Source organism: Papio anubis, chromosome 5, assembly GCF_008728515.1.
Source record: "Papio anubis isolate 15944 chromosome 5, Panubis1.0, whole genome shotgun sequence".
Taxonomy (NCBI): Eukaryota; Metazoa; Chordata; class Mammalia; order Primates; family Cercopithecidae; genus Papio; species Papio anubis.
Genome location: NC_044980.1, coordinates 132024467 through 132051710, shown reverse-complemented (window position 1 = coordinate 132051710; position 27244 = coordinate 132024467). Strand labels below are relative to the sequence as shown.

At 44.7% G+C, this 27244-nt stretch overlaps 1 protein-coding gene across 1 annotated transcript in view; it reads right to left on the bottom strand.

Annotated features, from left to right (window-relative positions):
- The window catches only part of PAIP2 (poly(A) binding protein interacting protein 2), a 28859-nt gene extending 7264 nt beyond the window's left edge, over nt 1-21595 (bottom strand). The window contains exon 1 of the mRNA XM_003900173.2: nt 21452-21595. The gene's annotated coding sequence lies outside the window, so the exon portion shown is untranslated. The remainder of the gene's footprint in view (nt 1-21451) is intronic.
- Nucleotides 21596-27244: the final 5649 nt, after the last annotated feature.

Below are 27244 nucleotides of genomic sequence, written 5' to 3'. Positions count from 1 at the left end.
CAAAACTAAAAATGAAAAAATTAGCTGGGCATGGTGGCACATGCCTGTAGTCCCAGCTACTCAGGAGGCTGAGGTGGGAGAATCACTTGAACCCAGGAGGTGGAGGTTGCAGTGAGCCGAGATCGCACCACTGCACTCCAGCCCGGGCAACAGAGTGAAACTCCACCTCAAACAACCACCACCGCCGCCGCCGCCGCCAAACACAGACTGAGGCATCAAGTCATCAAGTGATTAAATGATGAAGAGCAAATTCAATTTTTAAAAACTGACTTCAAAAAGTCCAGGGATTGAAAGTGAAAACAGATTTTTTTTTTTTTTTGAGACAGAGTCTTGCTCTGTCGCCCAGGCTGGAGTGCAGTGGTGCGATCTTGGCTCACTGCAAGCTCTGCCTCCCAAGTTCACGCCATTCTCCTGCCTCAGCCTCCCGAGTAGCTGGGACTACAGGCGTCTGCCACCAGGCCCGGCTAATTTTTTGTACTGTTTTAGTAGAGACGGGTTTTCACTGTGTTAGCCAGGATGGTCTCGATCTCCTGACCTCGTGATCCGCCCGCCCTGGCCTCCCAAAGTGCTGGGATTACAGACGTGAGCCACCATGCCTGGCCTAAAACTAACAGATTTTTAATAACCTCTCAGGTTCTTCAGGTATAGTTCTGATCTCTCCTTCATAGCCCATTCTGTGTCTGCTTTTTCTCTAGGTCCATGTCAAGTTCTGCCATGTCTGGATTTCCTCACTGTACAGTGAGTTTCAGGCATCTAGTATCTTTTTTTTTTTTTTTGAGACAGGGTCTCATTGTGTCACCTAGACTGGAGTGCAGCAACCTCCGCCTCCCAGGCTCAAGCAATTCTCCTGCCTCAGCCTCCAGAGTAGCTGGGATTAGAGGTGTGTGCCATTATCACCCAGCTAACTTTTGTATTTTTGTTGAGACTGGGTTTCACCATGTTGGCCAGGCTAGTCTTGAACTCAAGACCTCAAATGATCCACCTGTCTCGGCCTCCCAAAGTGCTGGGATTACATGCATGAGCCATCGCGCCCAGCCCAGTCCAGTATCTTTTCATCTGAGTATAAGTTGTATCAACTACACACCTGATGTCTTATACTACTCAATAGCTGATCACATGATCTAACCTAATTGATACATTGCAGGCTAAATATTTGAAGCACAAGGTTTCACATTCTAAAATATTCCAATTCATTAAGTTTGAAATCACTAAAAATAGGTTTACATAAAACAATTCACCTGTACATAAACTCAAGCAGTATTGTGACTTGTGCCAAAGAAAGGTCTAATGAGGTCTGCTTAGTTCAAATTTATCATAATCAAGTAAAATACTAAATCTAAAATCTCCTACTGGAAATATATGTATTTTTTTTTCCCTTTGGGATACGTTTCAGGGAAAAGACTAGTCCTATGTATGTTGCCTGGCCCTTTAAATTTTATGGATTTACCCTTAAGAGGACATAAACGTAATAAAAATCCAGAGCTGTTCATGTAATATGACAAATACTAGATACGAATGACAATAGGATCACAGTGGTGAAAATTTTAATTGTTGAGAGGTCATCAACTAAAAATTTCTGGGAACTTCTGTCCTAGCTATAATATGTATGTCTACAAAAGAAAAGCAGGCCGGGCTCTGTGGCTTACTCCAGTAATTCCAGCATTTTGGGAGGCCAAAGCAGCCGGATTGCTTGAGCCCAACAGTTCGAAACCAGCCTGGGCAACATAGTGAACCCCATCTATGTACTACAAATACAAAAAATTAGCTGGATGTGGTGGTGCATGCCTATAATCCCAACTATCTGGGAGGCTGAGGCAAGAGAATCACTGGAACCTGGAAGGCAGAGGTTGCAGAGAGGCGAGATCACACCACGGCACTTCAGCCTGGGCAAGAAAGCAAGACCCTGTCTCCAAAAAAGAAAAAAAAAAAAAGAAAGAAAGAAAAAAAGAAAGGCAGACAGAAACAAGCTGGGCACGGCTCCTGCCTGTAATCCCAGCACTTTGGGAGGTTGACAGGGGTGGATCGCTTGAGCCCAGGAGTTTGAGACCAGCCTGGGCAATATGGCAAAGCCAGGTCAGTGGTGCATGCCTGCAGTCCCACTTGGGAGGCCAAGGTAGGAGGATCTCCTGAGCCTGGGAGGTAAAGGTGGCAGTGAGCTGAGATAGTGCCACTGCACTCCAGCCTGGGCGGCAGAGCAAGACCCTGTCTCGAAAAACAACAATGCAACGAAACAAAAGAAAGGCAGAAACAGACTCAAGAGTTATGTGCTACGATGATGGTAGAAAGAAAACATGAGGCTGGGCGCAGTGGCTCACGCCTCTAATCCCAGCACTTTGGGAGGCCAAGGTGGGTGGATCACGAGGTCAGGAGTTCAAGACCAGCCTGACCAACAGGGTGAAACTCTGTCTCTTCTCAAAAAATACAAAAATCAGCTGGACATGGTGGCGCATGCCTGTAATCCCAGCTACTCGGAAGGCTGAGGCAGGAGAATCGCTTGATCCCGGGAGGTGGAGGTTGCAGTGAGCCAAGATTGCGCCATTGCACTCCAGCCTGGGTGACAGAGCGAGACTGTGTCAAAAAGAAAAAAAAGAAAAGAAAATGATAGTATGATTTGTTAGGAAATTGAGGCACTTTAGCAGACAAGATAGAAAAAAGACGATGAATATTATTTTTATCATTAAACTTGGATGAAAAACTGTTTTGATTGCAAGTCTTGACTAAATAATTATCAGTTCCTCTAAAAAAAAGAAGGCTAGGTGTGGTGGCTCACGCCTGTAATCCCAGCACTTTGGGAGGCCAAGGCGGGCAGATCACGAGGACAGGAGTTCGAGACCAGCCTGGCCAATATGGTGAAACCCCGTCTACTAATAATAAGCTGGATGTGGTGGCGCATGCCTGTAATCCCAGCTACTGGGGAGGCTGAGGCAGGAGAATCACTTGAACCTGGGAGGTGGAGGTTGCAGTGTGCCAAGATTGTGCCACTGCACTCTCCAGCCTGGGAGACAGAGTAAGACTCTGTCTTAAAAAAAAAAAACTTAGCTGGGTGTGGTGGTGCACGCCTGTGGTCCCAGATACTCAAGAGGGTGAGGTGGGAGGATCACATGAGCCCGAGGTTAAGGCTGCAGACAGCCATGATCGCACGCCACTGCATTCCAGCCTGGGCAACAGAGCAAGACCTCATCTCAAAAAAAGAATTTACTATTTTAAAGTGTTTGATTCAGTGGTTTTAACACCACCACCACTACCTAATTCCAGAACATTTTTGCCACGCCAAAAAGAAACTCCATACCCATCTGTAGTCACTCTATTTCCCAAGGCCCCCAACAGCAGGCAATCACTAGTCAGTCTACTGTCTGTCTCTATAGATTTGCCTATTCTGAACATTGCATATAAATGGAATCATAAAATATGTGTCCTCTTCTCATGTCTGGCTTCTTTCACTTACTACAATGTTTTCAAGGTTCACCTATGTTGTAGCAGGTATCAGCATTTCATTCCTTTTAATTGCAAATAATACTCCATTATATGGAGATACACATTTTGTTTATTTACTGTGATTAATGAACATCTGCGGTTGTTTCCACTTTCTGGCTATAAATATTGCTGTTATCGGTATTTGTGTACAAGTTTTTATATGAGCATGTTTTCAGTTCTCTTGAACCCAGTGTGTTCAATGCTAGTCAGTCTTTTAGCTATACATTTTCTTTTTTTTTTTTTTGAGATGGAGTCTCACTCTGTCACCCAGGCTGGAGTGTAGTGGCACGATCTCGGCTCACTGCAACTTCCGCCTCCCTGGTTCAAGTGATTCTCCTGCCTCAGCCTCCTGAGTAGCTGGGATTACAGGCGTGCACCACGCCCTGCTAAGTTATGTATTTTTAGTAGAGGCGGGGTTTCATCATGTTGGTCAGGCTGATCTCGAACTCCTGACCTCGTGATCCGCCCGCCTCTGCCTCCCAAAGTGCTGGGATTACAGGCGTGAGCCACCACTCCCGGCCTCAGCTATACATTTTCAACTGTGACAGAAACAATGAGCAAAAAAGGTAGCTGACTCCCTCCCTACCACCAGACACAATCCTCACTCCAAATCCTTTTCCCAAAAGTAAGCACTGCTAATATTGTATACATTTTTCTTAAAAATTAAACACATATTCAACAATAGTATTGTATTTAAGGGCCTTACAGTCATCATCTATTTAATACTCACAAAAGTCCTGTGGTTGTAGGGATTATGGCCAAATTCATTTCCATGACAAAGAACTAAGTCTTAAGTAACTTGTTCCAGGTTACACAACTACTGAACAGTGGAGTTGAAATTTAAGTCAAGTAGCCTGACTCTAAAACATGCACCAGGGCCCAGCACTTTGGGAGTCTGAGGTGGATCTCCAGACCCAGCTGTTCAAAACCAGCATGGGCAACATAGCGAGACCCCTATCTCTACAAAACTACTAAAAAGAACTGCCAATGCAACGATAAACTTCCAAAGAAATGCTTAAGAAAAAAAAAAAAAGTTCAATTCTGGTAAAATACCTCTGTGGTATTTTAAACTACCCTGGTGCCATCTCCCACTTGGAGCTTGGTAAGCCTTAAGACAACAGCCTGTGTTCTTGGTACAAGTTGGAGGTAGCAATATAAATATTATTTTTATTTTTTTTGAGACGGAGTCTTGCTCTGTTGCCCAGGCTGGGGTGTAGTGGCATAATCTCAGCTCACTGCAACCTCTGCCACCCAGGTTCAAGCGATTCTCCTTCCTCAGCCTCACGAGTAGCTGGGACTACAGGCATGCGCCACTGCGCCCACCTAATGCTTGTATTTTTAGTACAGACGTGGTTTCACCTTGTTGGCCAGGATGGTCTCGATCTCTTGACCTCGTGGTCCGCCAGCCTCAAGCTCCCAGAGTGTTTGGATTACAGGCGTGAGCCACAGCGCCTGGCTGCAATATAATATTAACAAAGAACTCTGGTTGTTTTGACCTGGCTCCCTGAAGGACTGGCTCAAGAGTTTGCTGTGGGGAGTGGGATGGGGCAGTAGCACACATATTTGTCAAAAACAGTTAAGGGTAAATATAGTAGCAATAACAGGGCAAACAATCAACACAGTAAAAAGCCTGGGAAAAAAGGCTGGTGAAGGAGATGCTTTGAGAGTAAGAGCTTTGAAAAGCTCCCACATATTCTGGTAGTCCTAGAAAGCCATGGGCATGTCAGTGCTGAGCAGATATTTAGAAAAGACCTGAAAATGCCCTAAGTTTTCACCTCTGGCTGAATTTCAGGCTCTGCCCATGCAGCAAGTGAAGGCAAAGGCAGAGTTGTTGAAGGTGTGCCTCAACACATCCACAGGACCCATATGCCAAGACTAGGGGAGTTGCTTTTTGCTTCAAGGCATTTTAAAAAATCTGTCAAATTACTAGCTGACCACTAAGCTAATGGAAGAGAGACTTCAATGGCCACACACACAAAAAGAATACAAATTTTACTAAACTCTTTCAGAAAAGGTACTAAAAAGACAACTACAATAAGTGGCAACAAACCTGGGGAGAATCTAATTTCCAGAATCGCCACATTATATCATTCAAAATGTCATTTTTTTTTCCTTTTTTTTTTTTTTTTTTTAGACGGAGTCTTGCACTGTCACTCAGGCTGAAGTGCAGTGGCTCGATCTCAGCTCATTGCAACCTCCACCTCCCAGGTTCAAGTGATTCTCCTGCCTCAGCATCCCGAGTCGCTGGGACCAGAGGCGCGTGCCAGCACACCTGGCTAATTTTCTGTATATTTTTAGTAGAGACGGGGTTTCACCATGTTGGCTAGGCTGGTCTCGAACTCCTGACATCAAATACTCCACCCACCTTGGCCTCTCTCTCAAAGTGTTGGGATTACAGGTGTGAGTCACTGTGCCCAGCCCACAATGTCATTTTCAACAAAAAGTATGAGACATGCAAAGAAAAAAGTATGACTCATACACAGGCAAAAAATAAATTAATAGAAACTGTCCCTAAGGGAGCCCAGATATTAGATTAGACAAAGACTTTATTTATTTATTTATTATTTTTGAGGAGGAGTTTTTTGCTCTTTTTGCTCAGGCTTGGCGTACAATGGCGTGATCTTGGCTCACTGCAACCTCCACCTCCTGGGTTCAAGTGATTCTCCTGCCTCAGCCTCCCGAGTAGCTGGGATTACAGGTGCACACCACCACGCCTGGCTAATTTTTGTATTTTTAGTAGCGATGGGGTTTTGCCATGTTGGTCAGGCTAGTCTTGAACTCCTGACCTCGTGATCCGCCTGCCTTGGCCTCCCAAAGTGCTGGCATTACAGGCATGAGCCATCATGACCGGCCGACTTTATTTATTTAATGTATTGTTTTTGAGACAGAGTTTTGCTTTGTCACCCAGGCTGAAGTGCAATGGCATGATCTCAAGTTCATTGCCCCCTGGGTTCAAGTGATTCTCCTGCCTCAACCTGCCAAGTAGCTGGGATCACAGGCACCCACAACCATGTCTGGCTAATTTTTGTAGTTTTTAGTAGAGACGGGGTTTTCACCATGTTGACCAGCCTGGTCTCAAACTCCTGACCTCAGGTGCCTCCCAAAGTGCTGGGATTACAGTGTGAGCCACCGCACCCAGCCTATTTATTTATTTATTTATTTTTTGAGACAGAGTCTCCCTGTGTTGCCCAGGCTGGAGTGCAGTGGCTTGATTTTGGCTCACTGCAACCTCCGCCTCCCAGGTTCAAGCGATTCTCCTTCCTCAGCCTCCCAAGTAGCTGGGATTACAGGCGCCTGCCACCACACCCAGCTAATTTTTGTATTATTTTAGTAGAGACGGGGTTTCACCATGTTGGCCAGGCTGGTCTCGAACTCCTGACCTCAGGTGATCTGCCCGCATCAGCCTCCCAAAGTGCCACTGTGCCTGGCCAAAGACTTCAAATCAAGTATATTAAATATGTTAAAAGAGCTAAAGGAAATCATGTAGAAAAAAATAAAAGGAACCATAGAATGATGTCTCACCAAATAGAGAATATCAATAGAGACAAATAATGGGCTGCGGTGGCTCACGCCTGTAATCCCAGCACTTGGAGAGGCCAAGGCAGGCAGATACCTGACGTCAGGAGTTTGAGACCAGCCTGGACAACATGGTGAAACCCCGTCTCTACTAAAAATTCAAAAAATTTAGCCGGACATGGGGGTGAGTGCCTGTAATCCCAACTACTTGGGAGGCTGAGGCAGGAGAATAGTTTGTACCCAAGAAGTGGACATTGCAGTGAGCAGGGATCATACCACTGCACTCCAGCCTGGGCAAGGCAACAAGAGTGAAAACTCTGTCTCCAAAATAAATAAATAAATAAATAAATAAGTAAAATTTAAAAAAAAAAAAAAAGAGAGAGACAAATAGAAATTCTAGAGTTTAAAAGTACAACTGGGCCAGGCGTGGTGGCTCACACCTGTAATCCCAGCACTTTGGGACTCTGGGAGGCCAAGGTAGGAGGATCACAAGGTCAGGAGTTCAAGACCAGCCTGGCCAACACAGTGAAACCCCGTTTCTACTAAAAGTACAAAATTTAGTCAGACGTGGTAGCACGTGCCTGTACTCCCAGCTACTCAGGAGGCTGAGCCAGGAGTATCACTTGAACCAGGAGGTGGAGGTTGGAAGTCATAGTGAGCTGAGACCATGCCACTGCACTCCAGCCTGGGCAACAGAGCAAGACTCCATCTCAAAAAAAAAAAAAAGGTACAACTGAAATGAAAAATTTACTAGAGGGGTTCAACAGCAGATATGAGCAGAGAGAAAAAAGAATCAGTGAATTTAAGGAAAGGTCAATTGAGATTTATCCAGTCTGAGAAGCAGAATGAGGAAATGAAGAAAAATGAACAGAACGTTGAGAGACCCAGGAGACATCGACTGTGCCAAAAGTTATATAATGGAATTCCCAGAAGAGAATAGGTCAGAAACATTTGAAGAGATAACAGCCTAAAACTCCCCAAATTTGATAAAAAGACACAAATCTATGTATCTAAGAAGCCCAATTAACCCCAAGTAGGATAAATTCAATATGACCCATACCAATACACAATACAATCGAATTGTTGAAAGACAAAGAGGGCATCTTGAAAACATCAAGAGAAGCAACTCATTACATACAAGGGATCCTCAATAAGATTAACAGCTGATTTCTCACCAGAAACCATGGAGGTCAGAAGGTAACATATTCAAAATGCTGAAAGAAAAACAATCGAACCAAGAATTCTTTATCTGGCAAAACTACCCTTTCAAAAATGAAGGAGAAATTAAGTCATTCCCAGATAAGCAAAAATGGACAGAGTTTGTCACTAGTAGACCTGTCCTATAAGAAAAGCTAAAGTGAGTCGTGCAGGCTGAAAGAACTCAATAGACATTAAACTGAATCCACACAAAATTAAAATGCCAGTAAAAGTAACTTATACAGGTAGACACAAAAGTCTGTAATAACATATTTTGGCTTATTACTCCTCTTTCTTTCTACATTATTTAAAAGACAAGGCTGGGCACAGTGGCTCATGCTTGTAATCCCAGTACTTTGGGAGGCCGAAGTAGGTGAATCACCTGAGGTCAGGAGATCGAGACCAGCCTGGCCAACATGGCGAAACCCCGTCTCTACTAAAAATACAAAAAAATTAGGTGGGCAGGCACCTGTAATCTCAGCTACTCGGGAGACTGAGGCAGGAGAACTGCTGGAACCCAGGAGGCAGAGGGTACAGTGAGCCGAGACAGTGCCACTGCACTCCATCCCAGGCCAACAACATTGAGACTCTGTCTCACACACACACACAAAGACAAATGCGTAATACAAGAATTATAAATCTATGTTAAAGGGCATACAATGTATAAACATGTATTTTGTAGTAACAAATTACAAAATACATGTAATTATTTTGTAATTACAAATGTAATAATGGTGGGGGACACTAAGCTATAGTCTTTTGGATACACTTGAAACTAAGCTGATATTAACACAAACTGAATTGTTACAAACTAAGATGTTAATTATAATCTCCAGGGTAACCCTTAAGAAAATAATACACAATAAAAATGTGTACAACAGCTGGGGTATATTATCATCCTATTCAGAAAAAGCCAGAAACAAATGGCTTCAATATCCCAAGAGTCAATGAACTCAAACCTATATATGTTGAGGGTCTTCCCTGGCTGAGAGAATGCCTTTCTCCAGAACAAAAATAATTAAAACTTAGAAGAAATGCTGGACACACAAAAGAAGGAACTAATTTGCTTGAATGACCTTTAAGGACCAAAAGCACATAATGACTTAACAATACAGTAAAAAAACAAACTCTGGTACAAATAAGTCACAGAGGTAAACAAAAACACAAAACTGAGAAGTCGACTATAGTCATCTGTTACTTTTGTTTTTTTTGAGACGGAGTTTCGCTCTTGTTGCCCAGGCTGCAGTGCAATGGTGCGATCTCAGCTCACCACAACCTCCACCTCCCGGGTTCAAGGGATTCTCCTGCCTCAGCCTCCCGAGTTGCTGGGATTACAGGAATGCGCCACAATGCCCGGCTAATTTTGTATTTTTAGTAGAGATGGAGGTTTCTCCACGTTGGTCAGGCCGGTCTCAAAACTCCCAACCTCAGGTGATCCACCCGCTTTGGCCTCTCAAAGTGCTGGATTACAGACAGGCGTGAGCTACCGTGCCGGACCTCATGTGTTACTATCTTATCTTTGGCTCATGCCTCATTCTGACTCGCTATACCACTGGGAGGCAGGCTGGGCGTGGTGGCTCACGTCTCTAATCCCAGCACTTCAGGAGGCTGAGGCAGGCAGATCACCTGAGGTCGGGAGTTTGAGACCAGCCTGACCAACATGGAGAAACCCCATCTCTACTAAAAACACAAAATTAGTCGGGTGTGGTGGTGCATGCCTGTAATCACAACTACTCGGGAGATTGAGGCAGGAGAATCACTTGAACCCAGGAGGCTGAGTTTGCGGTGAGCCGAGATCGCTCCATTGCATCCCAGCCTGGGAAAAAAAAGGCAAAACTCCGTCTCAAAAACAAAACAAAACAAAACAAAAAAACAAAAAAAAACTGGCAGGAATTAACCGAGAAAGCCAATAATTTTTCCCCAGGTTTCTTACATCCTGTATTTGTTTCAAGGCATATTATGCTTTAAAACCCTAAAACTGTCAGAAAATATATCAAAAATAAAAAAGATCAGTATTAATCTCATGCAAAGGAGATAACACGTTTTGATAACACAGCAAGACTAACTCAGAAAGACTAGTTTAATGTATCTAGTAGTCATTAAAATATATGTAAATCAGATTTTCCTAGTGAAAATCACAAAAGAAGTATGGAGTACCTCTTACTCAAAATGCTTAGAACCAGAAGTGTTTTGGGTTTTTTTCAGATTTTGGAATACTGTATTATACTTGCAGTTGAGCATCCCAAATCTGAAATTCTGTGTCATGTTGGCATTCAAAAAGTTCTGGACTTTGGAACAGTTCAGATATCAAATTTTCAAATCCGGATGCTCAATCTGACATAAACAGTAATTTTTCACTTTATGCTTTCAGTATTCATTTGAAAATTTTTGGACAGCGGGGTCTTTGCACAAATTTAGGATCAATTTTGTTAGGAATGCAAGCATTGACGTGCAGGCCAATGCGGGAGGATCACTTGGGATCAGGAATTCAAGATCAGTGTGGGAAACATACCAAAACCCCATCTATACAAAAAACATTTTAAATTAGCTGGGCATGGTGGTGTGCACCTGTAGATCCAATTACTTGGAAAGCTGAGACAGGGGGATTACTTGAACCATGATTGCACCACTGCACTCCAGCCTGGGTGATAGAGCAAGACCCCATCTCTCAAAAAAAAAAGAGTGACAGGGATGAATGTAAAAAGTACATGCTACCTACAAAAAAAGAAAAAAAAGAAAAGAAAAAAAAAGTTAGGTGTACAAATGTCTAAACTGTATATATTTTTTCCCTCTCCATCTCTGATCCTATCATAGAGGTAATTCATCAATGTTAACAGCTTAATATGTATCCTTTCATAATTCTTTGTTTATATAAACATGCATAAAGAATTTCTGTATTTTAAATAGAATTTCAGTTTCTAAATATATTATGCATAAAATCCTCCCTAGTCGATACAGGTATTGTATACTTAACTTCTTTTTTTTGTTTTGTTTTGAGACGAGTCTCGCTTCATCACTTCAGGCTGGAGTGGCTGGGATCTCAGCTCACTAAAAGCCCCGGCCTCCCGGTTTACGCCCATTCTCCTGCCTCAGCCTCCCCGAGTAGCTGGGACTACAGGCATACCGCCACCCTCCGCTAGTTTTTGTACTTTTAGTAGAGACGGGCCACCTGCAGCAGGCCAGGATAACTGGACCTCCCATCTTCATGATCCGCCTCCTCCGCCTCAGCCCCCAAAGTGCTGGGATTACAGGCTTGAGCCACCGCGTCTCGCCTTTAGTTTTTCTGTATTTTGAGTAGAGACGGGGATTTCACCATGTTAGCCAGGATGGCTGGATCTCCTGGGATCTCGCGATCCGCCTGCCTCGCCTCCCAAAGTGTTAGACACAGCTTTGGTTTCACCTACCAGCCTTAGCTTTTTGTATTTTTCAGTAGAGACGGGGTTTCACCTTGTTAGCCAGGATGGTCTCGATCTCCTGACCTCGTGATCCGCCCGTCTCGGCCTCCCAAAGGGCTGGGATTATGGGCTTGAGCCACCGCGCCCGGCCTACTTCACTTTTTAATGGATACAACACCACTTACTCAACCACCCCCTTCTGATGTACACTTACGTTCCCACTTTTTGCCATTACACACAATCCTGCTATGATCTTTTTTTTTTTTTTTTTTTTTAGTAGAGACAAGGTAATAGTGCTTCCTATAGGATATATTCCTGTAAGTGGGAATAACTGTGTTAAGGGCCATGTGTATTTTAACTGTAAGAGATGACAAATTATTATAAAAATGTGGCAATATGCATTCCTATTATACTATTTGGGTGCATCCCTTCTGCTGTATCTTCAACAATTTCAGATATTATATATGTATTGTATTTTATTTTTGCCATCAGATGAGCTAAAAATGACATTTGTTTTCCTTTACAGCTTCTGGAAAGTCTTTTTCCACAATGAGATTACATTTCCTGTATTTTCTCTCAATATTTTTATAGTTTCAAGTTTTTACATTTAAATCTTTAGTTCATGTAAACATTTGAGTATGTGAAGGATCTGTGTTTTTCCATATAAATTACATCATCCCCCACTAATGAAAGCTTATTCCTCATGTTTATCATAATTAAATTCCCATGTCTGTATCTATTCTGAGATTCTTTATTCCGTAATTGTGTATTTCTATACCAATATCAAAAAATGAAAGAATACAAGGAACACAAACCTTTCATCTAGATTCAAACAGCCTTTTGCCTGTTTTCTCTATTTTTTTTTTTTTTTGCTTAACCATTTGAGAAGTTGCAGGCATGATCTTTCAACCTCAACTATTTCAATTTTTTAATTTTAATTTTATTTTATTTTATTTTTTTTGAGACAGAGTCTCACTCTGTCACCCAGGCTGAAATGCAGTGGCACGATCTCGTCTCACTGCAACTTCCACCTCCCAAGTTTAAGTGCTTCTCCTGTCTCAGGCTCCCGAGTAGCTGGGACTACAAGCACATGCCACCACGACCCACTAATTTTTGCATTTTTAGTAGACATGGGGTTTTGCCATGTTGGCCAGGCTGGTCTCGAACTCCTGACCTTGTGATCCATCTGCCTCGGCCTCCCAAAGTGCTGGGATTACAGGTGTGAGCCACCACACCTGGCCTGTGATTTCTATTTCTAAAGTACAAGAATAATGTATATATGTATTACACCTTTTTGAGACGGAGTCACTCTGGCTGGAGTGCAGTGGCCGGATCTCAGCTCACACTGCAAGCTCACTTCCCGGGTTCACGCCATTCTTCTGCCTTCCCAGCCTCCCCGGTAGCTGGGACTACCACTGGCCTGCTTTTTGTATTTCTTAGTAGAGACGGGTTTCACCTCCTGCGGTTAGCCACAGGATGGTCTCTTCATCTCCTGACCTCATGATCCGGCCATCTCGCCTCCCAAAGTGCTGCTGGGATTACAGGCTTGAACCACCGCGCCCGGCCTACACTCATCTTTTTTACTTGATCTGTTCAATTCTGAAAGTGGTTTATCCAAGTCCTCCACTACAGTAGACAGAATATGTGACCCAGTCTGAGAATTGTTGTCTCATAAGGAACTTTTTTTGGAGACGGACTTCTTATTGCCCAACACCCTTGAGTGCAATGGCACTATCTCGCTCACAACCTCCCACCTCCCGGGTTCAAGAGATTCTCCTGCCTGCCTCCCGAGTAGTTGGGATTACAGGCATGTTTCAATGTCTCCAGCTAATTTTTGTATTTTTAGGGAGAGACTTAGGTTTCTTCATGTTAGTCAGGCTGGTCTCGAACTCCTGACCTCAGGTGATCCACCCACCTTGGCCTCCCAAAGTGCTGGGGTTACAGGCGTGAGTAACCCCAGCACTTTTTTTTTGAGATGGAGTCTCGCTTTGATGCCCAGGCTGGAGTGCAGTGGCGCAATCTCAGCTCACTGCAATCTCTGCCTCCTGGGTTCAAGCAATTCTCCTGTCTCAGCCTCCAGAGTAGCTGGGATTATAGACCCCTGCCACCACACCTGGCTTTTCTTATTTTTATTTTTATTATTATTTTTTGAGATGGAGTCTCGCTCTGTCACCAGGCTGGAGTGTAGTGGCGCATTTCAGCTCACTGCAACCTCTGCCTCCCCAGTTCAAGTTATTCTCCTGCCTCAGCCTCCCGAGTAGCTGGGATCACAGGCGCGTGCCGCCACGTCCAGCTAAATTTTGTATTTTTAGTAGAGATGGAGTTTCACCATGTTGGCCAGGATGGTCTCGATCTCTTGACTTCGTGATCCGCCTGCCTCGGCCTCCCAAAGTGCTAGGATCACAGGCATGAGTGACTGTGCCCGGCCTTTTGTATTTTTAATAGAGACCGCGTTTCACCATGTTGGCCAGGCTGGTCTCGAACTCCTGATCTTGTGATCCGCCCTCCTCAGCCTCCCAAAGTGCTGGGATTACAGGCGTAAGAGACACCCCGCCCAGCCAGGAATTAACATTTTTGATAACTGATACTTTGTCTTATGTCTTTCACCATAATTTCATGTTTACTTTTCTTATGCTTTTTCAAATGTTCTATTAACTATTTCTTTCCTATGCTGTTTATTTTCCTACACTTAATAGCTTTAACTATTTTCCTAACAATTAAAAACGTACTCCAAGAGCGGGAGGCAGTGGCTTATGCCTGTAATCCTAGCACTTTGGGAGGCTGAGGCGGGTGGATCACAAGGTCAGGAGATCGAGACCATCCTGGCCAACATGGTGAAACCTGGTCTCCACTAAAAATATAAAAATTAGCCAGGCGTGGTGGTGTATGCCTGTAGTCCCAGCTACTCAGGAGACTGAGGCAGGAGAATTGCTTGAACCCGGGAGGCGGAGGTTGCAGTGAGCTAAGATCACACCACTGTACTCCAGCCTGGGCAACAGAGCGACACTCCATCTCAGAGAAAACAAACAAACAACAACAAAAAACAACTCTCTACACCCATTTAGAATGCCTTTCCTTCTCCAATATACCCAACCCAATGCCTGCTCTGAGCCAAGGCAAGCCTTTTAAAATTATTTTACTTACACACTTCTTCCCTCCCAATCTTCAGTTTTGTGGAATTTAGCACTGGTAGATTCCTACTATTAGGTTTTCTCTTACTATATGTTTTAAAATAATTTTTGAATTGAATACTTGACACTTTACATTATCCATTTATATTTTACTAAATTCATCACTCAGGACAGGCACGGTGGCTCACACTTGTAATCCCAGCACTTTGGGAGGCCAAGGCGGGCAGATCACCTGAGGTCAGGAGTTCAAGACCAGCCTGGCCAACATGGCAAAACCCTGTCTCTACCAAAAATACAAAAATTAGCTGGGTGTGGTGGCGGGCACCTGTAATCCCAGCTACTGGGGAGGCTGAGGCAAGAGAATTCCTAGAACCTGGGAGGTGGAGGTTGCAGTGAGCAGAGACTGCACCCTGTACTTCAGCCTAGGCAATAAGAGCAAAACTCTGACTCAAAAAAAAAAAAAAAAAAAAAAAAAGATACAAAAATTAGCCTGGTGGGGCCGCGTGCAGTGGCTCACGCTTGTAATCCCAGCACTTTGGGAGGCCGAGACGGGCAGATCACGGGCTAAGGAGATCTAGACCATCCTGGTTAACACGGTGAAACCCCATCTCTACTAAAAATACAAAAAAAATTAGCCAGGAGTTGCGGTGGGCACCTGCAGTCCCAGCTACTCGGGAGGCTGAGGCAGGAGAATGGCGTGAACCCAGGAGGTGGAGCTTGCAGTGAGCCAAGACCATGCCACTGCACTCCAGCTGGGGCAACAGAGCAAGACTCCGTCTCAAAAAAAAAAAAAAAAAAAAAATTAGCTGAGCATGGTGGTGCTCCCTTGTAGTCCCAGCCACTCAGAAGGCTAAGGCAGAAGAATTGCTTGAGTTTGGGAGGCAGAGGCTGCAGTGAGCCAAAATCACGCCACTGCACTCCAGCCCGGGTGACACAGCAAGACCCTGTCTCAAAAACAAGAATAAATAAATTCATCACTCATAATTGTTTCTTTCTCTTTTTTTGACATGGAGTCTCACTCTGTTGCCCAGGTTGAAGTGCAGCTGCACGATCTCGGTTCACTGCAACCTCTGCCTCCCGAGTAGCTGGGATTACAAGCGTGTAACACCATGCCTGGCTAATTTATGTATTCTTAGTAGAGATGGGGTTTCACCATGTTGGCCAGGCTCCTCTCGAACTCCTGACCTCAGGTGATCGGCCCACCTCAGCCTCCTAAAGTGCTGGGATTACAGATATCTGCCACCATGCCGGCCACTCATAATTGTTTCTTATATTATCATCTTCCCCTAACTTCCTATCTTTGTAAAATAGTTCCAAAGGCTACCTGAGGATTTATCATTCTAAGCCAGTGTCCAAAATATCTTTTGTCTTCATGTTTGAATAAAAATGTTAGTTGTATGGCCTGGCGCAGTGGCTCAGGCCTGTAATCCCATCACTTTGGGAGGCTGAGGTGGGTGGATCATTTGAGGTCAGAAGTTCTACAAAAGCCTGGCCAACATCGTGAAACCCTGCCTCTACTAAAAATACAAAAATTAGCCGGGCATGGTGGCAGGCACTTGTAGTGTCAGCTACTCAGGAGGTTGAGGCAGGAGAATCGCTTGAATCCGGGAGGTGGAGGTAGCAGTGAGCCAAGATCACGCCACTGCATTCCAGCCTGGGCGACAGAGAGCAAGACTGTCTCACAAAAAAAAAAAAAAAAAAAAGTTGTAACACCAGTATTTCCATGTAAATGTGCTGGAAAAAAAAAAGTAGCTGTAACAGTATTCTGAGACGTCTGTTCTTCCTGTCAATAATCTATTGTCAATAATTCCAACTTTCAATGTTGCAGAAAATCAATTTTCTTTCCTTTTAAAAATCCCGTTCTAGGCTGGGCGCAGTGGCTCACGCCTATAATCCCAGCATTTTGGGAGGCCAAGGCAGGTGGATCACTTGAGGTGAGGAGCTCGAGAGCAGCCCTGGCCAACATGGTGAAACCCCATGTCTTCTAATACAAAATATAAGCCAGGTGTGGTGGTGCACAGCTGTAGTCCCAGCTACTCAAGAGGCTGAGGCAGGAGCATTGCTTGAACCTGGGAGGCAGAGGTTGCAGTGAGCTGAGATGGTGCAACTGCATTCCAACCTGAGCAACAGAGTGAGACCGCATTTCAAAAAATAAAAATAGGCCGGGCACAGTGGCTCACATCTGTAATCCCAACACTTTGGGAGGCCGAGGGGTGCGGATCACGAGGTCAAGAGATTGAGACCAGCCTGGTCAACATGGTGAAACCCCGTCTCTAAAAATACAAAAATTAGCTGGGCGTGGTGGCACATGCTTATAGTCCCAGCTACTGGGGAGGCTGAGGCAGCAGAACCACTTTTGGGAGGCGGAGGTTGCAGTGAGCCAAGATTGCACCACTGCACTCCAGCCTGGTGACAAAGTGAATCTCCGTCTCAAAAAACTAAGTAAAAATTTAAAAATCCTGTTCTAGATGACAGCTTAAGATGTTTAACACTTAAATTCATATATTTCACCAGATTTTGGTTAGGTAAGGGCAATTTTTTCCCAGTACTGCTGCCTGGAAGTCAGCAAACCCTTTCAATTTATCAACTTAGGGCTTTATTGTGTCTTCAGCTGTTTTCCCTTCTGAAATGCCTCTTAAGACATATTGGTTTCCAGCAGCGTCCTTTTACATTGTCTATGGAAGTTTAAAATAAAGAAATCTTTTAGGTTTTACAATCTTTCTCCACTAGTTTCATCTTTTAAGAATTCTCATTAAAATTCAAATACAGTTCTCTTCTGTTTCTTTCATTAATCTACCTTCATAGGCACCATCTTTTCTCATTCCCTTGGACTGTTTTGAACCACTGTGATCCTTACCTTATTTGCATATATATATTTAATCGTATTTTATGCATATAATACGTTTAAGCATACTTCCTTTGGCAGTTAGAGAGGATTGCAAAATTTTTCAATTGGTCTGTTTTCCACACTGAAGTCTGTGAAAAGCACTGAATTTTTTGTTTTACTATTTGGTGCAATAAGGTAACGATTAAAAAACATGGGCTCGGCCGGGCGCGGTGGCTCAAGCCTGTAATCCCAGCACTTTGGGAGGCCGAGACGGGCGGATCACGAGGTCAGGAGATCGAGACCATCCTGGCTAACACGGTGAAACCCCGTCTCTACTAAAAAATACAAAAAAATAGCCGGGCGCGGTGGCGGGCGCCTGTAGTCCCAACTACTCGGGAGGCTGAGGCAGGAGAATGGCGTGAACCCAGGAGGCGGAGCTTGTAGTGAGCTGAGATCCGGCCACTGCACTCCAGCCTGGGCGGCAGAGCGAGACTCCGTCTCACAAAAAAAAAAAAAAAAAAAAAAAAACATGGGCTCTGGGCTAGGGCGGTGGCTCACACCTGTAACCCCAGCACTTTAGGAGGCCAAGGTGGGTGGATCACGAGGTCAGGAGATCGAGACCATCCTGGCTAACACAGTGAAACCCCGTCTCTACTAAAAATACAAAAACAAAAATTAGCTGGGTGTGGTGATAGGGCCTGTAGTCCCAGCTACTCGAGAGGCTGAGGCAGGAGAATGGTGTGAACCCTGGAGGCGGAGGTTGCAGTGAGCCGAGATTGTGCCACTGCACTACAGCCTGGGTAACAGAGTGAGACTCCATCTCAAAACAACAACAAAAAACCATGGGCTCTGGAACCAGGCTGCTTTACTGTGTGACTATGGCAAGTTATTTAACCTGAGTCTCGGTTTCCTCATCTGTTACATGGGAATTAATAACTACCTAGTTAGAGAACCTGGCACATAACAATTAGCATTATCTATCTCGGTGATTAAACGTTTAGGGCAGTTAAAGGTCTCTAGACCAAGGGACAAGGTAAAAATCACAGATCTTAAACCTACAGAGATGAAACAATGTCACAGGAAAATCCCAAAGTCTACCCTAATCTCAACGGTAGTGTAATAAGGGTAATTAGGTGAGAGCAAGGATGGATCATCCTTACTGATAAAACCTCCGGTACATTAGAAATGTCACCCAAATTTATACAAACTGATAAAGGAAGCAGAGGCAATTCAAATCCCCCAAACTTGTGCCCCTCCAATATGGTGGCCATCAGCTACATAGATCTATTTAATTTAAATTTAGTTCTTCATTTACACTAGCCACATCTCAAGTGCTCATAACTACACACAGTACCTCATCATTGGACAGCACCACTCTATAAACAATGAAAAAATTAAGAAAAAAGGGAGTTACTGGAACTGAACCTTAGCCTATGTCGAATGCAAACTATTCATGCACCTGTGCAACAGGTGGTCTAGATCACAAAGGCAAAGACTTGGACAACTTTAATTTAGACCACAGTCAGAAGACCTTAGACCACAGAAGACTGTAGGTTCAAATCCCAGCTATGCTACTTAACCACCTTAAAGTACCCTAGACTTGTCACTAAATCACACAGCACCACATAATGGTTAACAGCACACAATCTCTGGACTATGTGGATTTGAATTCCGACCATCATTAGCTATGTGACATTGGGCAAGTTACTTCACATCTCATTTGTTATCTTCATTTTATAGTAGGGCCTATCTTCTAGCTATGTTGTGGATCAAATTAGTTAATATTTGTAAAAGCAATCAGAACAACGCCTGGCATTATTAAGTGTTACATAAATATTTGCTACATAAAAATAATCTCTCAAGCTTCTATTTCCTTAATTCCCAAGTAGGCAAGATAAAACTTGCTCTGTTGGGAGGCCAAGGCGGGAGGATCACGAAGTCTGGAGATCGAGACCATCCTGGCTAACACGGTGAAATCCCATCTCTACTAAAAATACAAAAAATTAGCCAGGCGTGGTGGCAAGCGCCTGTACTCCCCACTACTCGGGAGGCGGAGGCAGGAGAATCGCTTGAACCCGGGGAGGCGGAGGTTGCAGTGAGCCGAGATTGCGCCACTGCACTCCAGCACTCTAGCCTGGCGAGAGTGAGACGCCATCTCAAAAAAAAAAAAAAAAAAAAGTTAAAAGAAAAAAACTTGCTCTGCCCATTTCACGTTTCATGGTAATGAATAACAGGATGTAAATTACAACAAAATGTTTTAAAAGCACAAAACGTTATTAGATTACAAGGCAGAGGTCTTGCCTTCCACATTCTTTAATCTCCCACAGTATCAACCAAATTGCTAAGTGTTGATTTAATAAATTTAAAAATTTTCACTAAAACTGGAGCATCACACTCTAGAGTCATAAACGGATAAACCTGAATAAGGTGCAGAGTGCTTAAGGAAAAACCTGCTATAAACTCATTCTGACCCAAAGAGGGTGAAATCACCTCAATTTGAGTTCCTAAGGAGCAATATGCACAGCCTTGAATCATTAGAGGAAATCTCCATTCCCTAACCTCCATTCCTTAAAGAAACACAAATGGGCTCTATAGTTATTGTCAAGTTACCTATCCTGTGATATTTTTTGGTGAAAAACAGTTTTCTTCAAGTTCACAACTGACAAGTGGTATAAACAGACTAATTTTCCCCAAATATCCTGTCTTTCACTAACTGGAAACAGAATGACAAAAGCAAATAGTGGAGTCTCATTAAAAATTATTATAGAGAACTTTTACTTATTGCAAACCTAACCTATGCCAGATGAAATTTCAAAAGCGACTTAATGAAAATATAAACCAACGTCTGATCTAACTGCTCTAATGAAATCTGAAAAAACAATGCCACGACGTTCCAACATTAGCCAGCACACCCAACATGAGCATCTGCTTTCCGTTGGAATAAACGTCAAAGGCTGTCAGCTGCTACACCTTCCAAGGCAAATTGGAAGCCAAATTCTTTCTAGAGTTTGGGGTTTTTATGAGTTGATACGGGTGCCAAATCAGAGAAAAGAGAAACAAAAGGAAACAGGTAAGACCCCTTTTAAGAGTCACTAAAAAATATCACTGGTGGCTGCTGCAACAAATGTTTACAAGACATAAGTTCACCACAAGCCTTATTTATTTTTGGTGGCGGTGGCGGGGAAGGAGAGTAAGCACAGAAAATTATTAAAAGGTGAGAGGACCTTACAGTTCATCTAACTCAACGTCCTCCTAGGGTAAGGGTTCCCAGTATTCCAAAGGTTCTTTTTTCCGGGACCTGAGCTACAATACAACCAAAAATAAGGGGTCGGGATGGCAAAGAAACGGAAGAAAGACGATCATCTGATCAGGCCCGTCGACGGTGGCAGCGTTCCCCCAGAACGCCAAGAGTCCGCCAGTTCCTCCGCCCCTCTCTCCCCAAACCCCAGCCTCGGCTAAGGCGCGCACGCGCAGCAAGTAGGGGCTGCGCGTGGCGACGCGCAGGCGTAAAGTGGGTAGAAACAATGAGCTTTGTTGCCGAGGCGGTGGTTGGGGGCAGGGGAAAGGGTACCCGGCGGAGGAAGAAAGGACCGGGGGAATGGGCAATAAGGCGAAGTGCTATCCCGGCAGCCCTCGCGCCACTGAGGACCCGGATAGAGAGCTGCGAGATCCAAATCATTAATAATGACAATGAAAAAAAAAGCGACGGCCATGTCTCAGAGAACAGAGAGACGAAGTCGGCCCAAGCTAATCCCTCAGACTTGGTGGAAAGAGGCAGTGAACAACCGAGGCCGCAAGGGACTCGGTGGCCAATCACCCAGGGAACCCTTTAGGCCCCTCTGCCGTCGCCGACGTGCTGTCGCTCGACCGCCGCACCCCTATCGCTACTCCGCCCGAGGGGACCCCCTCACCCAGTGCACAGCAGCGGGGACGGCAGCCAACGAATCCTGTCGGCCTCCGCGGATCTCCACAGGCAGCGCCGCTCCCCCGCTCGACGTGCGCTTCGCCCGCCGCCTCCCTTCTCCAGTCCAAACAAACACCCTAGCCCGGAAGTGACTTCACTTCCGTCGCCGCCAGCCCCGCCCTCTTTTCTGTCAGCTCTGCCCTCCGAGGCCACTAGAGGCCGCGCGCGAGAACGCGCGACCCTGAAGGCTGTCTCGAAGGCTGTCTCCAAGGCTGCACACGGGTGCACGCGCAACGGCGTTTTAGCGTGCCCCTGCGGCCGCCTGCCGGGGGTACCGGGAACGCTGTCGCACGTTCTCTCTGAGAGGCAGGAATGGGGGCGTACCACTGTTCCCACACCCGCCCATCTTCCGGGAATGATGGGATGCAATGAGTGAGGCAGCTGGACACTGAAGAGCACCCTGACAAGACACACAGGCGTGGACTTTTACAGACGTCACACACACACCCCAAAAAAGTAATATTTAGATAATGACATAGCACACACACACCCATACACACCCCAAGAATGATACACAATGTCACACAAACAGCGACATGCACCGAGTCACATCAAGATCCTGACACAGAAAAATAATAAACTAAGGGTAATCACAGAGGCGTACTAAATGATATGCAAACACCCGCACTCAGACACGTGCAGGCACAAAAACACACTTTTTGAAGCTGGATGCAAACGCAAAATACAAATACATGTGCAAACTTCTTTGTGGCTAAAGGAGGAAATGCTGTTTCCACACAGGATAGAAGAGTGTGACCTCTGGGTTCAAGAATTTCCTAGTCCGTGGCCGGGCGCGGTGGCTCAAGCGTGTAATCCCAGCACTTTGGGAGGCCGAGACGGGCGGATCACGAGGTCAGGAGATCGAGACCATCCTGGCGAACACGGTGAAACCCCGTCTCTACTAAAAAATACAAAAAACTAGCCGGGCGAGGTGGCGGGCGCCTGTAGTCCCAGCTACTTGGGAGGCTGAGGCAGGAGAATGGCGTAAACCCGGGAGGCGGAGCTTGCAGTGAGCTGAGATCAGCCTGCACTCCAGCCTGGAGCGACAGGAGCCAGACTCCATCTCAAAAAGGAATTCCTAGTCCATGATTCTCGGTGCACCGGCCCCATAGTTATTCTTACCCATGCTTCCTTCCCGTCATCGTTGAGAAGCCCCAAGATACATTTCTAGTGACACTAAGCAATGTAAAGGAAAGTATGGCTGAGGCGTAGTGGCCTCAAGCCTGTAATCCCAGCACTTTGGGAGGCCAGGGCAAGGCTGAGGATCCACACCAAAGTCCAGGAGATGAGACCATCCTGGCTAACCGCGGTGAAACCCACGTTTCTACTAAAAAGCTAAAAACCTTAGCCAGGCGAGGTGGCAGGCGTGCCTGTAGTCCCAGCTACTCCAGGAGCTAGAGAGCAGGAAGAATGGCAATAAACCCAGGGAGGCGGAGCTTTGCGCAGTGAGCTGAGATCCGGCCACTGCACTTCTCCCAGCCTGGGCGACAGAGGCCAGACTCAGTCTCCAAGAGAGAGTATGTTTTTTTGTTTGTTTGAGACAGAGTCTGGCTCTCTTATAAGCTGAAGTGCAATTTAATGCCATCTTATCCCATGCAGCATCCACCTCCCGGAGTTTCTTTATTCTCCTGCCACAGCCTCCCGAGTAGCTGGGACTACAGGTGCACACCACCACACCCCGCCAATTTTTGTACTTTTAGTAGAGATAGAGGTTTCACCGTGTTGGCCAGGATGGTCTCGATCTCCTGACGTCGTGATCCACCTGCCTCAGCCTCTCAGAGTGCTGGGATTACAGGTGTGAGCCACCGCACCCGGCCAAGAGTATGTGTTTTACAAATCTGGATGTTCAAATGTGTAGACACTATCTTTGAAAGAGGGACATAAACTAGTTTCTTCCCTTTGGAGAGGGAAAATGAGCGACTAGGAAACGGGTGCAAATAACTATCTTTTCACTCTCCTGAAAAATTTGAATCTTTTAAAAACAATTTGTTTGTAGTATTTACTAAGACAAAAAATTCCCTCCATGGGAAGGCTTTAATTTAGAAACAGGGTTGTTTCTCTTCAGAGCTATTTCATTCACTGAATACTGTTCTGGGCCAGTCCAAAGCCCCAAAGAAATGAATGCAGGTGGTTCTACCCTAGCTCCTGGGTCAACCACTTTGGCAGCACTTACAGGTCTATATTCTAAACTGTGAAGATAAGCTATCAACCTGAGGCTGCAGGAAGTCTGAACAGAACAACATAGGTATTTATATAGTCTGAGATGACCCAGACACTCTTCTGAAGACACAGTCTTGCTCTATCACCCCGGCTGGAGTGCAGTGGCATGATCACAGCTCACTACAGCCTCAACCTTCCTGGCTCAAGCAATCCTCCCACCTCAGCTTGTGAAGTAGCTGAGTACCACCATGCCTGGCTAATTTTTGAATTTTTTGTAGAAATGAGGTTTTGCCACATTGCCCAGGCTGGTCTTGAACTCCTGGGTTCAAATGATCTGCCCACTTCAGCTTCCCAAGGTGCTGGGATTACAGCTGTGAGCCACACGGCCTGGCCTAACCCAGACTCTCTTAAAAGGTAAACACGAAACCGGGCGCGGTGGCTCACGCCTGTAATCCCAGCACTTTGGGAGGCGAGGTGGGCGGATCATGAGGTCAGGAGTTCGAGACCAGCCTGGCCAACATGGTGAAACCCTGTCTCTACTAAAAATACAAAAATTAGCCAGATGTGTTAGCACACTCCTGTAGTCAGCTACCCATGAGGCTGAGGCAGGAGAATCGCTAGAACCTGGGAGGGAGGTGGAGGCTGCAGTGAGCCGAGACCATGCCATTGCATTCCAGCCTGGGTGACAGAGTGAGACTCTGTCTTAAAACAAACAAAAAGGTAAACGTGAGATAATTGAATTTGTTATTTAGTAACACAATCCACTTAACTGGTTATAATGGTAATAAAAAATATTTGATAAATCATGTGAAACACTCAAAAGACCAATGCTGTTTTTCCCACACAAAGGGGTTAAGATCTCAATTTCCAGATTGCATTGAGAGTTCACCACTGTGGCTAAGCGTCAGGGGCCCAGTATTTCCTTGGCATTCTCTAGACACAAGGACACTGCTCGATTGCAAAATAAACTTCAATGTAACAATATTATGCTTGGATAGTGATGGTGATGATCTATAAACGGAAAACAAAATAATGAAGGCTAATAAGTTTGCTAATGATAAGGAAAGACACTGCAATGGGACCAACAGAGAGATCCAGTTTTAAAACACTGAAAAAATTTACGTAGCTGGTTCACATAGTAACCATCTTAAGATGGAGGTTGAAGTAGAAATCAGAAGACCCAGGATGGCTGAGTAGGCCCCACTGTAAATCATCACCTTCCTACAGACCTCTCATTTCTCATCAATGTAAAAAGTATGTACCTTCTTACCCCAACACTCCAAATATAGGAATCTACCCAAATGGACAGATGTAAAGAGAGACATGTAAGAATATAGCCTGGTTATAAAACCCAAAAGATCAAAATGCCTAACAGGAAATTGGTTAAATGAATAATGATGCATTAAAATAAAATCATTTAAAATATGTATATTCATTGATATAGAATATATCAATGCTTTTTTAAAAAGCAGGTTGCAAAACAGCATGTTTGTACAATCTTTCAAAATTTTATATGTAAACAGGCACGAGTAGATATAAATGCCAAGTATCCGATAGAGTGGTCATCAAAATGTTAATTGTAGTATTTCCAGGTGGTCAGATTTCAAAGGAATCATTATTTTCTGAATTTTAAAATATTGTCTAAATTCTCTAGGAAAGCTTGAATTGCATATTGCATTTATAAACAGGAAAACACCCCCTTCCCCACCCCAAAATGAACTCTAACATAGGTTCCTATAGTGCTTTGGTAATGGTCTTGTCCCTATGCTCCTTTGTATTAAGCTAGGCAGAGACTGTAGCTAGCTAGGGCAGGTACGTAGGGTTGAGTAAGGGCCTAACACTGCAGGGTAAGCAAAGGTCCCTGCTCTGAATGAGGTGAGGCGATAAAATATTATTCAGCTTTTAAAATGCCTACTTATGTCTGCACTGATCTAGGCACTGAGGATACCACAGACAGTAAGTGGTAGGTTTTCCTAAAAAAGTTGTTTAGTGAAGTTTAAAACTCACCTGGCCTTAAAGAGCCAAACTTGTGTAGGTTGAATAGGCAGCACGGTCAGGATTTGGAAAACAATGTGTAGGTGTAGAATAGGTAAACGTTTTTGCAGAATCATCATGTGTGCCTACAGATGTGCTGAATAACTGGAAAGGCAGAAGCAATTCCTCTCTTCCAGCTGGAAAAACCCTTCCCTGCTGACTTTGTGCAGCTCAGCTTTTTGTTTCCATGTCCTCCCCATGTTCGGCTCTCTAGAAGCTTGCCTTTTAAAATAAGATGGGCCAGAGATACACTTGGAGTTTCAGCAGAAGCAACCAAAATCAGAAAAATGAACTAGGAAGTATCATGAAAGTCTCCCTATCCATTACAGCAATCATCACTTAAACTGCAATCCTTTTCCACAGGCTCTCACACCATAAAGCAGGTTTCCCTATTCAAATAGGGCATAGGCTAGGTTCTGTGGCTCACACCTATAATCCCAGCACTTTGGGAGGCTGAGGCAGAGGAATGCTTGAGGCCAGGAGTTCAAAACTAGCCTGGGAAACTTACCAAAACCCCGTGTTCACAAAAAATTTTTAAAAATAGCTAAGTGTGGTGGCACATTCCTGTAAATCCCAGTTACTCATATGCTGAGGCAGGAAGCTTGCTTAAGCCTAGGAGTTCGAGGCTGCCATGAGCTATCAGTGTGCCACCGCATCCCAACCTGGTAAGACGGTGAGGCTGTCTCTAAAAAAAAAACAGGTTGGGGTGGGCCAGGTACAGTGGCTCACACCTGTAATCCTAGCACTTTGGGAGACCGAGGTAGGCGAATCACTTGAGGTCAGGAGTTTGAAACCAGCCTGGGCAGCATGATGAGACCCCCATCTCTTCTAAAAGTACAAAAATAAAAATTAGCCAGGTGTGGTTGCACACCTGTAGTCACAGCTACTGGGGAGGCTGAGGCAGGAGAATCACTCGAAACTGGGAGGTGGAGGTTGCAGTGGGCTGAGATCACGGCACTGCACCCCAGCCTGGGTGTCAGAGCAAGAATCCCTCTCAAAAAAGAAAAAACAAACAAAAATCAACAACAAAAAACTAGGGTTTATGCAAGTGTAGCAAAAAAAGTAAAATGTGCCGGGCATGGTGACTTACCCCTATAATCCCAGCACATTGGGAGGCCTAGGGGGATCTCTTTAAGTCCATGGATTTGAGACCAGCCTGAGCAACATAGCAAGACTGCATCTTCTAGACACATACACACACAACCCCTACAAAAATTAGCTGGGCATGGCAGCACATGGCCGTAGCCCTAGCTACTTGAGAGGTGGAGGCAGGTGGATCACCTGAGTCCCGGAGTTCGAGGCTGCAGTGAGCTATGATTGTCATTTATTGCCTGGGTGACAGCGCCAAAGCCCGTCTCAAAACAAAAACAAAACAAAACAAATAGAGTTGATAGTTATTAAGTAGCTGGGATCTGATTGCTCTGTGATGTTTCAAATTTTCCCATCATGTAGGAAAACAAACTCTTCCATTTAAATCTCAAAAGCCAAATGGCCAATAAGCAGCAGCTACTTCTTATTTAACAACCCTGTCAAAGTTGAGCCAACT